Here is a 15,053-nt window from a genome sequence, read left to right on the forward strand (position 1 = left end):
TGATCGTAGACGCTACATACTTAGTTTGGCCGGCAAAAGATATAGAGGGTGGAAAGCTTTTTTGACAAACACCTATCTTAAGGATAAAGATGGAAACTTTCTTGAAGAGGCACCGGGACGGCCAAAAAAGTATGAGATCTTCATTGGTGAAAAAGATTGGACTGAGTTTGTAAATCAAAGAGATGAAGATTTTCGGAAAAGGAGTGCCACGAATAGCGCGAGAGCATCCAAACCCGCGTATCCATACAAAAAAGGGCGTATGGGATATGCACGCTTAGAGGATAAACTTGTAAGTAAATAGAAATGCATTTTAATTAATTGTCTAAATGTGTTTTATTTGACGATTTTATCATTTGTGTCAATGCATAGTTAGAGGAGATTAAAAGTGAGGAAACCTCACTTCCTGTACATGTGTTGTGGAGGGAAGCTCGTGTGGGCAAGAATCAAGCTGTCGATCCCGAAGTTCAGAGAGTTTTTACTGAATGTGTAAGTATAATACTGTGTCTTTAATTAAATCAAATGTTTTTTAATATATAAATGGATTTTTAATGTAAATGAATTACAGGAGACCTTGTCGCAATCGGCATCCACCGATGAGGGGAGCGTACTTAGTAGAGCACTAGATGCTCCTGAGTATCCCGGTCGGGTGAGGGGTAAGGGTCATGGTGTGACTCCAACCTCTTTTTACAAGAGTCCTAGGAGAAGAAATCCTACCAATGAAGAAGTGTTGCAAAAGTTGCAGGAATTGCAAGCACAAGTCTCTGAATTGCAAAGAGATAAAGAGGTGTATATGAGAGCAAAGTGCAACACTTCATCGGTGAAAGAAACTAGTGATAAGGCTAGTATCAACTATCAAAGGAAATTTCCCGAGGTAATTATAATTTTTTTACCTTTTAAATTGTTCTATTTTATTAATGATAATGACTTTATATTTACTATTGGTTTAGGGCATTTCATCTTTCCAACTATACTTATCGGAACCGAATTATCGACTAGTTGGCAAGGGAAAAGTGCACAACACTTTGGGAGATTTACTTCACCATAGACCGCTCCCGGATGGACACCTGAAAGTATCGGTGGATGTTGTAGTAGATCATGATGCGATGCTACCGGTACCTGACATGGTCTCAGAGACGACATTGCTGCGAGATGCAATAGTATCATTTGTTGCATGGCCCTCGGAGCTCATTACCATTAGTGATGAGGTATATTGAAAACGATTATGAATCATTTAGTTTTCGAATGTCAATTCTAAACCGTTTATTAATTATTTTTTACATTTTAATTTTAGACTGCTCCTATAAAACCCGCAATTAAGGGTAAAGGGATTTTACAGGAGGAGGAGTCCGTTGCATCACTAAAAGAGGTACATTTAAAGTGTTAATAATTAATCTGAATCTAAATCTGCATGATTTTATATTTTACCTAACTTATATGATTTTTAGGCATCCGCTCGGGAGTCACAACAAGTGACGCAGCAAGTTCGTACCGTACCACCCACTGGTCCTCCGAAGCCAGCGGGAAAAAAAGGCGGTGCTTTTGTGCCTCGATACCGGTCGACGCTCGCAACAATGGTTGATATGTCCGATATGAAGGATGGTGCTTTACGTGAAATCGATATGGATGAAAGTGTCTTCGGTATTGAATTCAAGTCACTTATTACAATTGATGACTTGGAGGAGATTTTTAGGCATGATCAACTAGGCGTCACTAACATGCACTCATACATCCGGTAATATTCACTCATCCGATATATTATTTAATTAGTCCCACAATATAATTTATTTACACATTTCAATGAAAATAATCTAATGTTTATTATGTTTTTATTTAAGGTTGTTGTATGACAAAGTGTTGCGCGGGAATCCATTGTCTAACAGATTCCGTTTCGTGTCTTCCGCCCATTGCAGCGGAATGGCAATTGCTTCGGAACCGGAATCAGTTAGACAGCGCTTAGTCGATAGATTCATGTCCACCGGCAATACAGAAAGTCTGCATCTTTGGGCGTATAATACCCGACCAGTAGGGTTAGTTTCTCATTCTTTGTTCATCTAATCTCTGTTTCTTTTGTGTATAGCAAAATTTTCATATAACCTATTGTTTTAATTTATAGAGCACACTGGTTGCTGCTTGCTATCAACCCTATAAGGGAAGTCGTGTATTATCTGAATTCGGTAAATGGTGAATGGACCAATTATCCGGCTATGAAGGACATCGTTGATTTGTAAGTGGGATCGTTCTAAATATATATTCGTGTATATTTATATATTTACTTATTTGTGGGATTGATCTAAACATATGCTTTTATATATTTGTTAATTAGATCAATACAAGTGTTCCAAAGTCAACGGGACGCACAGGTATCCCGAACTAAATCTAACAACATTACTTGGATCCAAGTGCAGGTACATTATTTTTCACAATTTTGCTTATAATATATTTATGCTACTTGATAAAACAAGACAACTATAGAATCTTATTTGTTTTTCTATGTAGTGTCCGCAACAGCGAAACAGTTACGATTGTGGATACTTTGTATTGAGTTTTATGAAAGAAATCCTTCAGGCAAATCAATTAGAGATTCCGCTCACGGTATGAATTTATAACTTAAGATAATTTCAAATAATTTATTACATTTAACTAAATGTATCATTCATATTAAGTTTTTGTTTTGTAGTACCTTGACGAATTCCGTGCTGCTGGGTACCCGAGACTTAAGTTAGAAGAAATAAAAGAGGATTTGTGTCAATTTTATATTAAGCGCTTTTTCATGTAGGATTTGTGTCGATTTGAACTATAATATTATTGATGTTGTAATGATGTATATATATAATTTTGGATATTATAATGGTATTATATTAGTATATATATTGTCTTACTGATGGCTGAAATAATATCGTCGAAAATAAATTACAGGTCGAAAATATTACAGGTCGAAAATATTACAGGTTGAAAACATGTTACAGGTCGAAAATATTACAGGTCGACTGGGAGGATTAAATTACAGGCTGCACATTAAAATACCTCATTTAGCAACGACAGCGCTTTTAAAAAGCGCTCTTAAAGGTCCACCTACTAAAGCGCTTCTTTGTAAAAGCGCTGCCAAAGATAATTAAAAAGCATAAAAAATAAAAAAAACGCAACATACAAAAGCGCTTTTGAAAAAGCGCTCTTATAGGGGGGCTATCAGAGCGCTTTTTCCAGAAAAGCGCTCTTATAGCCCCCCCTATAAGAGCGCTTTTCCAAAAGCGCTTTCGTATGTTGCGTTTTTTTTTATTTTTTACTCTCACAGGGGGGCTATCAGAGCGCTTTTCTGGAAAAAGCGCTCTTAAAGGGTGGCCTACCAGAGCGCTTTTTCCAGGAAAGCGCTCTTAAAGGATGGCCTACCAGAGCGCTTTTTCCAGAAAAGCGCTCTTATAGGGGGGGCCTACCAGAGCGCTTTTTGAAGCGCTGTTGTTACCTTTGCCAGCACTGCCTTTCACAGCGCTTTTAAGCGCTTTTAAAGCCCATAAAAAGCGCTTTTAAAGCCCTTCCGTGTTGTAGTGACTATTGTGTCTCATCTGCACTTCCCCAGTGCATTTGGATGAAATGTTATTGTGTTTAATCAGTTAAGTTAATACATAATTTTGTTACTTCTAAACTTTTAAGTTTTAGTTAAACGTGTTTGTTAGTTGTTACTTTTATATTTTCTTGCATAATTCGATTTTGCTCTCTTTGACCTTTAAATTTCTTTCATGCAGGAGAGTACATATCAATCAACGGTTTATATCATTGTTTGCTTTTGCAACATAGTTGTCTCTATATATTTGTACGCATTTTACAAAATAATTATCTATAAATATTTACTTCTTTTCAAAACTACTAGATGGTTATGATTTTGTAAAATTATTATGATTTCTTTATTAAGATTATGATTATGTAAAGTAAGCATCTATCATTTATTTTATACTACTACTATGATTAAGTACTTTTACCTCCGTTGAAAAATAACTTTATTTAATCTTTAGTAAATGAGACAACAGAGTGTTATTGAAAGTGCGCCACTTTTTTCTAGGTTGTACTGTCACCTTATAGCAAAGATGACATAGATAATAAGTTCAATCCCCACTAACAATATATTTGTATATTCAAAATTGGAAAAAAGATGTCACTTTTTTCTCGGTTGCTTTTAATACCCGAAAAGAAATGTAGATTTTTATCTCAATTGAAAGTTCCAACCGATGAAAATTCCATATTTTTTAAATATAAATTATTTAAATCTTACATAATTTTTTTTAATCTGGATTTTTTTAGACTAAACATATATGCATATTTTGTGAAACGAAACTAAATGGTACATTTGTGAAACGAAACTAAATGGTACATTTGTGAAACAATTACATATAGGGTTAAATATACAAAACTCTCTGTAATAAGTGGAATTCGCTTTTCTCTCCTATAATTTTTTTCCGAACACTCTCTTCAAATAAAAAATCTTATGTCTTTTGCCCCCAAAGTGTAAAGTTTATCTCATGTAATTTATTTATTTTTTATTTCCCTCCCTAAATTTTGTATTTAATTTGCACGTTTAGGAGGGTAATCCAAAAAATATATATTACCGGGAGAATTAGAAAAAGAATATTACGAAGGGGATAAAGCAAATTTCAACTACATTACAGGAGTGATTTAACATCAAATAAGAAAGACACATAATTTTTATCATAAATATATGTACAGATTGTTAGTCAATTAACAAGGCAATAACCAAGAGAAATTAAGGTGTTTGTAAATAAAAAATTCTAGAAGCAATTGGTCCAATGTGAACATGCATCATTTATATATTATTGGGTGAATAGTGTTCGGTCGTTAAATATTAATAATTTGAATAAAATTTAAATTAGAATAACAAAACATCAACATTAAACATTCAATCTCCACAACAACACATAAACATTTTACTAGCAAACAATAAAAACATCACCTTAACAACTAACATAAATAAATTACATGCATATTATAGTGATTACCTTAACTATGGGCGGATGTATGTAGAGACAAGGTGTAGCTATAGTCACACCAAAATATTTGTTTTTATATACCATCACCTTAGTAATAAAATTACTTAATTGCAACATAAAAGTAAATATCACACAATAATACATATTCTAGGTAATTAGCTCTCAGGGAGCTTAATTGCAACATATTTATAACCACTAAATTGATTTAATTAAAAACTTAATTAAAATTTGAAACTTGTCTCAATTATTTATAAAATCTAAATCAACTTTATTTATATAAAAAAAACACATTATTACCAGTTTTTATTTATAATAATATTTTAGATTAATGATTTATGTTAAATATATTTTTGGTTTAACTCTTAATTTCCTGCAATTTAATTATATCATTATACAATTTTTTATATTATATATTTTAAGTGAACATTTTGACAAGACCTTAAAGTATTATCAGTTTAAAAAATCAATTATTTAAATTTTATTAACTTATCTATAATTTTAAATAACTTTAAAATTATATATAATTTAATTATATAAATTTATTTTGAAAAATACGATCAATATTTTTCTAGTAATGTTGTGTATTTTAAAATTGTTTAAAATTATTTAAATTATGGGTGAATTAGAAGTTTAAATAATTAAATTTTTAAACTTATAATAGTTTAATAATTGAATTTTATATGACTTTGAAATTATTTAAGTTCCAAATAAAAATTTTAAATAATTGAATTACTAAATTTATTTTAATAATTAAATTATCAAAATTTAATTACAATTTTGGTTATTCAATTTATCTCATTCAAGAAATTAGTTCTCATATTTAAATGCAAAGGATTGAGAACAGGGTCAAATTGTTTGAAAATTTTTAAACTATAGAGAAATTAATACAATTTAAATAATTTGATAATTAAACTTATAATAGTTTAATAATTGAATTATATAATTTTGATTTTTTTTTAAAATTATAGATAAATTAATTAAGTTTAAATAATTAAATAATTAAACAAATATTATTTTAAGGTTGTGTCAATGATATTTCATTTTTAAAAGTTCACTTAAAATATTTAATGTAAAATTTGTGTAATTTGTGTTTTGATTAAATTAAATTCCTGAAAATTTAGAACCTAATTTAAAATATTATTAGCAAAAAAACTAATTGTGAATGGTGTACTGCATTAAATAATATTATTTCTTATTTTTAGTATAATTTAATTCATAGTTTTTTTTTCATATTTAGCCACACCAGTATGAAATGTTTGGATATGTTCCTCAAGACTTCGACATATCGTAATAAGACTTTGCCACTACACCAATATACATCTATTGTTATATTTTATATTTTAACATATATATATATATATATATATATATATATATATATATATATATATATATATATATATATATATATATACATATATTTTTATATAAATATACAATTTGTTACAACAATAAAAAATGTGAAATTTTATGTAAAAATTAAAAATTGAAAGAAAATAGAAAGGAAATAGTAACATAATAAAGATGATTAAAAATAGAAAAAGCAAACAAATAATATTAGTGATTGAAATTTCGGTCTCTAATTTTTATATATAAATTAAATTGTATATTAAAAAAAATTCGTGACTGAATAGGTGGTCACCAAATTTTGGTCTCTAAATCGGTGGCTGATTTATTTTAGTGACCGATTTTATGACCTCTTAAAATTGACTCTTGAATATAAAATTTTGGTGGCTAATTTTGTCACGACAGTGACTGAAATTTTTCGGTCACTAAAAACGAATTTTTTAGTAGTGTCTACATGATTAAAAAATTAAATATAAATTAAAAAATATTCAAAAGTAAAGTGAACATTTTATTATTATAAATAATATCACTCACGCGTTAGTAATACTTTTATCTTTGAATCAAGATGATCGTCTGACGAATATAACATAATTATGCTATTTTGCTTAGGACAAATAATTATTAGTTGCTATTGTCCACTTAATTAACATCCAACATAATTAGTTGCTATTTCGTGATTGGGTTTGATATTTTATATAAAGGTATAAGGTTGAAGCTGATTGTAGGCATGTTCTTCTTTTTCTATGAGAAGGGAGAGGAGAAAAGGGGAGATGGGAATCTAATACTGATACTTTGAACAAAATACTTTTAATTTTTTTATTGTTCCAACTCAAAAATTGGAAAAATAAATTTGTTCGGGCGTGTGTCGATGACAATTGCACATATGTGATTTTTGATAATGACAACGGCAATATGTTCTCACTCTCTTAGACGTTCAACCACATATCCATTATTAGGCTTGATTATTTCACACATAGAAATTCATCTAAAGACTAGGTTGAACTTTTAGAAAATATGGTGATAATAAGAATTAGGGATCAAAGAGAAAGGAAGGGAGACTTGTAGGTTTTGATGAATTTTTATGTATGTGCAGTGTACAATTTAACTTTTCCTTTATTATTAACTTTTGGAATTATATTATGAAATATGTTAATGCATAAAGGGTGACGCCTATATCAGCTCCAAATAGGAAGGTCTGCCTTGAAAAGGCTAGTGGGAAGAGAGCTCACGAGGCTTATTCTAGGTTGAACTTTTAGAAAATATGGTGATAATAAGAATTAGGGATCAAAGAGAAAGGAAGGGAGACTTGTAGGTTTTGATGAATTTTTATGTATGTGCAGTGTACAATTTAACTTTTCCTTTATTATTAACTTTTGGAATTATATTATGAAATATGTTAATGCATAAAGGGTGACGCCTATATCAGCTCCAAATAGGAAGGTCTGCCTTGAAAAGGCTAGTGGGAAGAGAGTTCACGAGGCTTATGCTAGAGAGAAGAGATACCTAAATGGGATTCTAATGAGAAATCCCAAGGAAAGGATAAATTCATTGTGATCAAGCAGAACTAAACTAAACTAAGCAATATTTTAATCCTTTTTGGGTTTAATGGATCAAAGACCTCATTAATGGAGAAGAAGCAAAAGAGATAATCGAAAACCTCGGGGTTTCATGAAGAGGATATTTCGTCAAACTTTCCCTCATACCAGTTCACGCCTTCACAATTGGATAATAACTCAAGATTTATAATAAGTCAAATGAGCAAGTGAATGGAATAAAAGAGATTTGGAATTTTTGACCTATTTGTAGTTGATTTGAATCAAGTGTAGTGTGTGATTTGAATCATTGCTTTCGTGATTAAAATCATGTGTAAATATTGATTCGAATCAAATGCTCCAAGGATCAAATGAAATTTTAGAAAAAGTTGCAAGATTTGAATCATGTGCAAAATATGATTCGAATCAATTTGGACAGAGGTGACATGAAAAGGTGTGATCCAAATCATGTGAAGACCCTAATTCAAATCAAATGGTTTCAGAAACATTTTATCACTTCAATTTGATTTTATTCAAATCAAATTTCATGTGTAAATGATTGATTCAAATCAAAAACCTCAAAATCATATTTTTCATGTTTTTAAAGCTTTTATTCGCACATGATTTGAAAAGAGTACGCATATATTTTATGGATTCATACACTTGACCAATAACATTTTGGGCAAATTCTAGCATAGCCAAAGGTTTATGCATGCTAAAAGATATATGAATCATGTGTGTGCAATCTATGAAGGAGACTTACCAAAGATATAAGATAAAAGCAATAGGATGAGCAACAAAACATAAGTGTATCGAGATTTCTCCCCTGCATATGATAAGGATATGCAACAACAACTCCCCTAGGGATATGCAGCTACACTTTGGTATTTTGTAGGTGTTGTGAATTCAATTCCAATAACAAAGTATAAAACAAGGGATGAATAAAGAATAGGGAAGAAGAAGAACACAAGAATTGGTTATAACTGCTATTCTTTTACTTTCTCTTAGAAAACAAGATTACAAGTTTACAAGAATAACAAATAACCTCTCTCACCCTAAATTAGGATTTTCTATGTGCAATGATGAGAGACTAGTATGCTATTTATAATAAAACCTAACATACTAACTAATGGACTTTTTCTGCAAGGCCCATTACACAAGCTAACTTAATTAACAAGCTAACTTAACAAATTAGGATTTAAACACTAAAGCTAATTTAACATGCTAACAACCCTAGCATCTTCGACACCAGCATGTGAACAACCTTCGACTTCATGCTTAATCCTGTCGAATCAGGAAGCTACCCTTCGACCATACTAGAGTTCGATCCAATATCTCACAATAGGATTACAAATTCATCAATCAGCTGAAGGATTTATTAAAGAGATAAACCTAAAGAATGTAAAAAATAAACCTAAAACTTTACATTAACAAATATGAAGACCAGATCCTTTGCAGCATCAAAGGTTATTTGTCAAAACAGAAAGCTTTTTAAAAGCATATGTCTAAAATCTTCTTAAGGAGAAATAATTTAATTGTTGGATTTTTATGGAATGAATGTCACCAAGAAAAAAATAAACTCGACAATTAACTTTGGTTCCAGAAATAATCAAGGGGATAAAAGTCCTTTAAAGTTATATTCTATTTTGTAAGAGGGGGTGAGAAACCAAAAATGGAAGGTCGGTAAGAACTCTTGCTAAATAAGATCTCTCAAAATCACTATATTGTCATCTGTGGAAAGAAGTATGGCCTTATTTCCACTTAAATTTGTATATATGTGTTTATGTTTCCTTATGTAACTCATCCTCTTTTTATATGAGATATTATTGGGTTCTATGTGTTGTTTATTATTCTTTATTATTTTATTTGCTTTTTTGATAATGACAAATGGGGAGAAACATATTATCAAGAGGAGTAGAGGATACTCTCTTTATCCTTGAGGGGAGTTAATCACTCGAAATATTTTATTTATCCTTTTTGTTTTGCCACATTTTTAAGAGATATGTTGACTTCATCAAAACGAGGGAGAATATAATTCTATGTAATATACATGTAACATTGTGGTTTAAATTATGATAATTGTCAATTATGTTGATAACACCTTTCAAGTGTGTTAATGACATATGTCATAGAGGTTTTTATCATGGTGTCTCTTTCAATGGTTCCCGATGATGGCATCTAGTCAAGGAAGAAATATCTCAAGAATTATGAGTCAAAGATATCAAATTCATTGCTTGAAAATGTTCAATCAAGCAAAAAAACTTTAAGACTTGAAGTTATGATCTTCGAGTTTGATGGCTCGAAGGTGTGAAAGTGTGATATTTCGTATGATCCTGCACTTAGGGTTTATCCCAATGCTGATCAATTTATTATAAAATGAACAAGAGTAAGTCTTGAGGTACTAAGTTAATTATATGCACACACACAAATATTTTCAAACCTATTCTCTTTTACTAAAATATCTTAAAACCAATTAAAATAAGCGCTTGAATGATTAAAATATTTAATCAATTATGAAAGTATTATACAATTTCAAATCGATTAAGAGGTACTTCTAATCAATTATATCAAAGTGCAATACCTTCAAATCGAATAAGAATGTTAAATACGGATTTAGTAACCTAGAATCTCAAAGTTTCCTAATTTATATTGGTTAACTGATTATTACATGGATTTAATCAATTAACTTATTATAATGGCCCATGGATTGCTTCCTTTTTTAGTCAAAATTTTCCTATATAAAGAAGGTTTCTCCTTATTTTAAAACACACACCAGTTTTTTGAATATTAAACTTCTTCTATTATTCTTTCGCTCATTCTTTTATAAATTTATTTTTTAGCTGAATTTGCCTTAGTGACAAGAGAGTGAAATTATCCTTATGAGAGTTTTGTACTCGTGATATCTTGAAAGTGCTTATTCAAGAGTATTGTTTTCTTGTGATATATTTTTATTGAGTTTGAAGGTTGCAAGTTAAACCTGAATAAAGTTTGAGTAAAGATTTTTGAGTTAAGCATATATAAAAGCTTTAGTTGTTGATGTAAAGTTTTTGGGTTGATACTGTGAAAAAGCTAAAGTTGTTGTGAAAGGTTGCTTGGGCTGATGTTGTGAAAAGATCAAGATTATTTTTAGTGGAAATCTCAAGGGGAAAGATTGACCATCGGTACGAGGAAGAGATCAGTGCTTTAAAAGAGGAAATATCGGTGATCTAAAAGAGGAAACATCTGTGATATGGAATCGTGATGAATAAATGGTGGTTCTTCATGGAAATTTGCGAGAATCAGAAGTCGGTTCCCATAAACGGTGTCACTGTTACGAATTTGAAACAAAATTAGGTAGATATCAAATGGGACGGAGTTCGGGTGTGATGGAGTAAGCTTTAGACATAATGAAGCGGGGTGAACCTACAAGGTTAACTCTCAAATGCACAAGTCAGTAAATTAATGAGAACTTAGTTTGAGTGTGAATGAGAGAGTGCTTGAAATGGCGTGTACTGAGCTTTATATAATGTGAGCTGTTAAAACTGTCTTTGTGAGATCCGACACCTAGCACGAGTTGCCGACCGATTAGATTCAACAGTGCAAAATATGCTAGAAGCTAGAATCATGTGTTCTCGACTTAGGATAAAATTCACCTGATCTGCGTGTCTATTCGTACAATGCTTGTTACTAAGTCTTTTATTGTGGACCTTAGAAACGACCCAAAATAAGAAATTTATAAAAAAAAAAAAGACTTAACTATTACAAACTATTGCAAATAAAATAAACTCAAATATTCATAAATAGAGGCGGTTGATAATTGTCATATTATATGTTAGAAACAAAAAATATCAATATTTAGCGATAGGTGGAACTTTTGCAATTTTACTTTAGAGGTTGTTTAAAACCGTCGTATTTATTTACGACTACTAAGACAAAAAAAAATTTGAACCATAATAAAATAGATATATAATAAAGATATTTACTATGGTTGTAAAATTGTCACAATATCGATATCACAAAAGCAATAAAATCATCGCAAATGCAAATGCAAAAAAAAAGTTTCAAATAATCTTTTTCTGTATTATTATGAAAAACAAGAATATATATATATATATATATATATATATATATATATATATATATATATATATATATATATATATATATAAGGATGGATATATTTATTCCAAGACTAAGTGTTGAACACTTACTCCAAATCTTAATCATTAATTTTCATTAATCTAACGGCCTTAATTGATTTTTTAATCTAATTATTTTTAGAAATATTTTTCTATATAAAAAATTAACTAAAGTCGTTAGATTAATGATAACCAATGATTAAGATTTGGAGTAAGTGTTCAACACTTACTCTTGGAGTACATATATCCCTCCTATATATATATATATATATATATATATATATATATATATATATATATATATATATATATATATATATATATATATATATATATATATATATATATATATATATATATATATATATATATATATATATATATATATATTATAAAAAGATTCAACTAATCAAATTGAGTGAGCAAAAGCCAAATACAACTTATGGATATAATTAGAAGACATTTAATAATAATTTTAATTTAATAAAAGATTTTGATTAATATAAAAAAGAATTAAATATTTTTAGATTATAAAATGACCATACAAATTAATGATTACATGTAAATGAGAAAAAAATATGACTATATTTCTCAAATTTGTCTACATTCTCATCCTATTTATTTATCTACTTCTTGTGGTAAATGGAGGCAAAGGTAAGTGTTTTTCTCATCAAACTTAAATTTTATTAGTTATATTATACACAATCTATTATCCCATTTCAATATCAGTATTTTGTGTTTTAAATTATAGTATCTCGCAAATGTAAAACACACGCCGATTGCAAAGACTATTGTGTCTCACCTGCACTTCCCCAGTGCATTTGGATGAAATGTTATTGTGTTTAATCAGTTAAGTTAATAAATAATTTTGTTACTTCTAAACTTTTAAGTTTTAGTTAAACGTGTTTGTTAGTTCTTACTTTTATATTTTCTTGCATAATTCGATTTTGCTCTCTTTGACCTTTAAATTTCTTTCATGTAGGAGAGTACATATCAATCAACGGTTTATATCATTGTTTGCTTTTGCAACATAGTTGTCTCTATATATTTGTACGCATTTTACAAAATAATTATCTATAAATATTTACTTCTTTTCAAAACTACTAGATGGTTATGATTTTGTAAAATTATTATGATTTCTTTATTAAGATTATGATTATGTAAAGTAAGCATCTATCATTTATTTTATTATACTACTATGATTAAGTATTTTTACCTCCGTTGAAAAATAGCTTTATTTAATCTTTTTAGTAAACGAGATAACAAAGTGTTATTGAAAGTGCGCCACGTTTTTTTAGGTTGTACTGTCACCTTATAGAAAAGATGACATAGATAATGAGTCAATCCCCACTAATATTTATATATTCAAAATTGGAAAAAGATGTCACTTTTTTCTCTGTTGCTTTTAATACCCGAAGAGAAATGTAGATTTTTATCTCAATTGAAAGTTCCAACCGAGGAAAATTCCATATTTTTTAAATATAAATTATTTAAGTCTTACATAATTTTTTTTAATCTGGATTTTTTTTAGACTAAACATATATGCATATTTTGTGAAAGAAAACTAAATGGTACATTTGTGAAACAATTACATATAAGGTTAAATATACAAAATTCTCTGTAATAAGCGAAATTCGCTTTTGTCTCCCATAATTTTTTTTCCGAACACTCTCTTCAAATAAAAAATCTTATGTCTTTTGCCCCCAAAGTGTAAAGTTTACCCCATTTAATTTATTTATTTTCTATTTCCCTCCCTAAATTTTGTATTTAATTTACACGTTTAGGAAGATAATCCATAAAATATATATTACAGGGGGAATTAGAAAAAGAATATTACGAAGGGGATAAAGCAAATTTCAACTATATTACAAGAGTGATTTAACCCTTATATATATATATATATATATATATATATATATATATATATATATATATATATATATATATATATATATATATATATATATATATATATATATATATATATATATATATATATATATATATATATCAAAACACATTATCAAATAAAAAAGACACATAATTTTTATCATAAATATATGTACAGATTGTTAGTCAATTAACAAGGCAATAACCAAGAGAAATTAAGGTGTTTGTAAATAAAAAAACTCTAGAAGCAATTGGTCCAATGTGAACATACATCATTTATATATTATCATTTATATATTATTGGGTGAATAGTTTCCGGTCGTTAAATATTAATAATTTGAATAAAATAACAAAGCAACAACATTAAACACCCAATCTCCACAACAACATCAACATAAACATTTTACTAGCAAACAATAAAAACATCACCTTAACAACTAACATAAATAAATTACATGTATATTATAGTGATTACCTTAACTATGGGCGGATGTACGTAGAGACAAAGTGTAGCTATAGCCACACCAAAATATTTGTTTTTATATACCATTACCTTAGTAATAAAATTACTTAATTGCAACATAAATGTAAATATCACCCAATAATACATATTCTAGGTAATTAGCTCTCAGGGAGCTTAATTGCAACATATTTATAACCACCAAATTGATTTAATTAAAAACTTAATTAAAATTTGAAACTTGTCTCAATTATTTATAAAATCTAAATCAACTTTATTTATATAAAAAAAACACATTATTACAAGTTTTTATTTATAATAATATTTTAGATTAATGATTTATGTTAAATATATTTTTGGCTTAACTCTTAATTTCCTGCAATTTAATTATATCATTATACAATTTTTTATATTATATATTTTAAGTGAACATTTTGACAAGACCTTAAAGTATTATCAGTTTAAAAAATTAATTATTTAAATTTTATTAACTTATCTATAACTTTAAATAACTTCAAAATTATATATAATTTATTATTATAAATTTATTTTGAAAAATACGATCAATATTTTTCTACTAATGTTGTTTATTTTAAAATTGTTTAAAATTATTTAAATTATGGGTGAATTAGAAGTTTAAATAATTAAATTTTTAAACTTATAATAGTTTAATAATTGAATTTTATATGACTTTGAAATTATTTAAGTT

General features: G+C 28.5%; 1 long non-coding RNA gene across 1 annotated transcript; it reads left to right on the forward strand.

Moving 5' to 3' along the window:
* The first annotated feature begins 12,514 nt into the window (after nt 1-12,514).
* Nucleotides 12,515-12,994, forward strand: LOC131640571 (uncharacterized). Its single transcript, XR_009295280.1, has 3 exons — nt 12,515-12,648; nt 12,724-12,843; nt 12,977-12,994. It is a non-coding gene; the product is annotated as an uncharacterized LOC131640571 (long non-coding RNA).
* Nucleotides 12,995-15,053: the final 2,059 nt, after the last annotated feature.

The sequence above is a fragment of the Vicia villosa genome, unplaced genomic scaffold, assembly GCF_029867415.1.
Source record: "Vicia villosa cultivar HV-30 ecotype Madison, WI unplaced genomic scaffold, Vvil1.0 ctg.003201F_1_1, whole genome shotgun sequence".
NCBI lineage: Eukaryota > Viridiplantae > Streptophyta > Magnoliopsida > Fabales > Fabaceae > Vicia > Vicia villosa.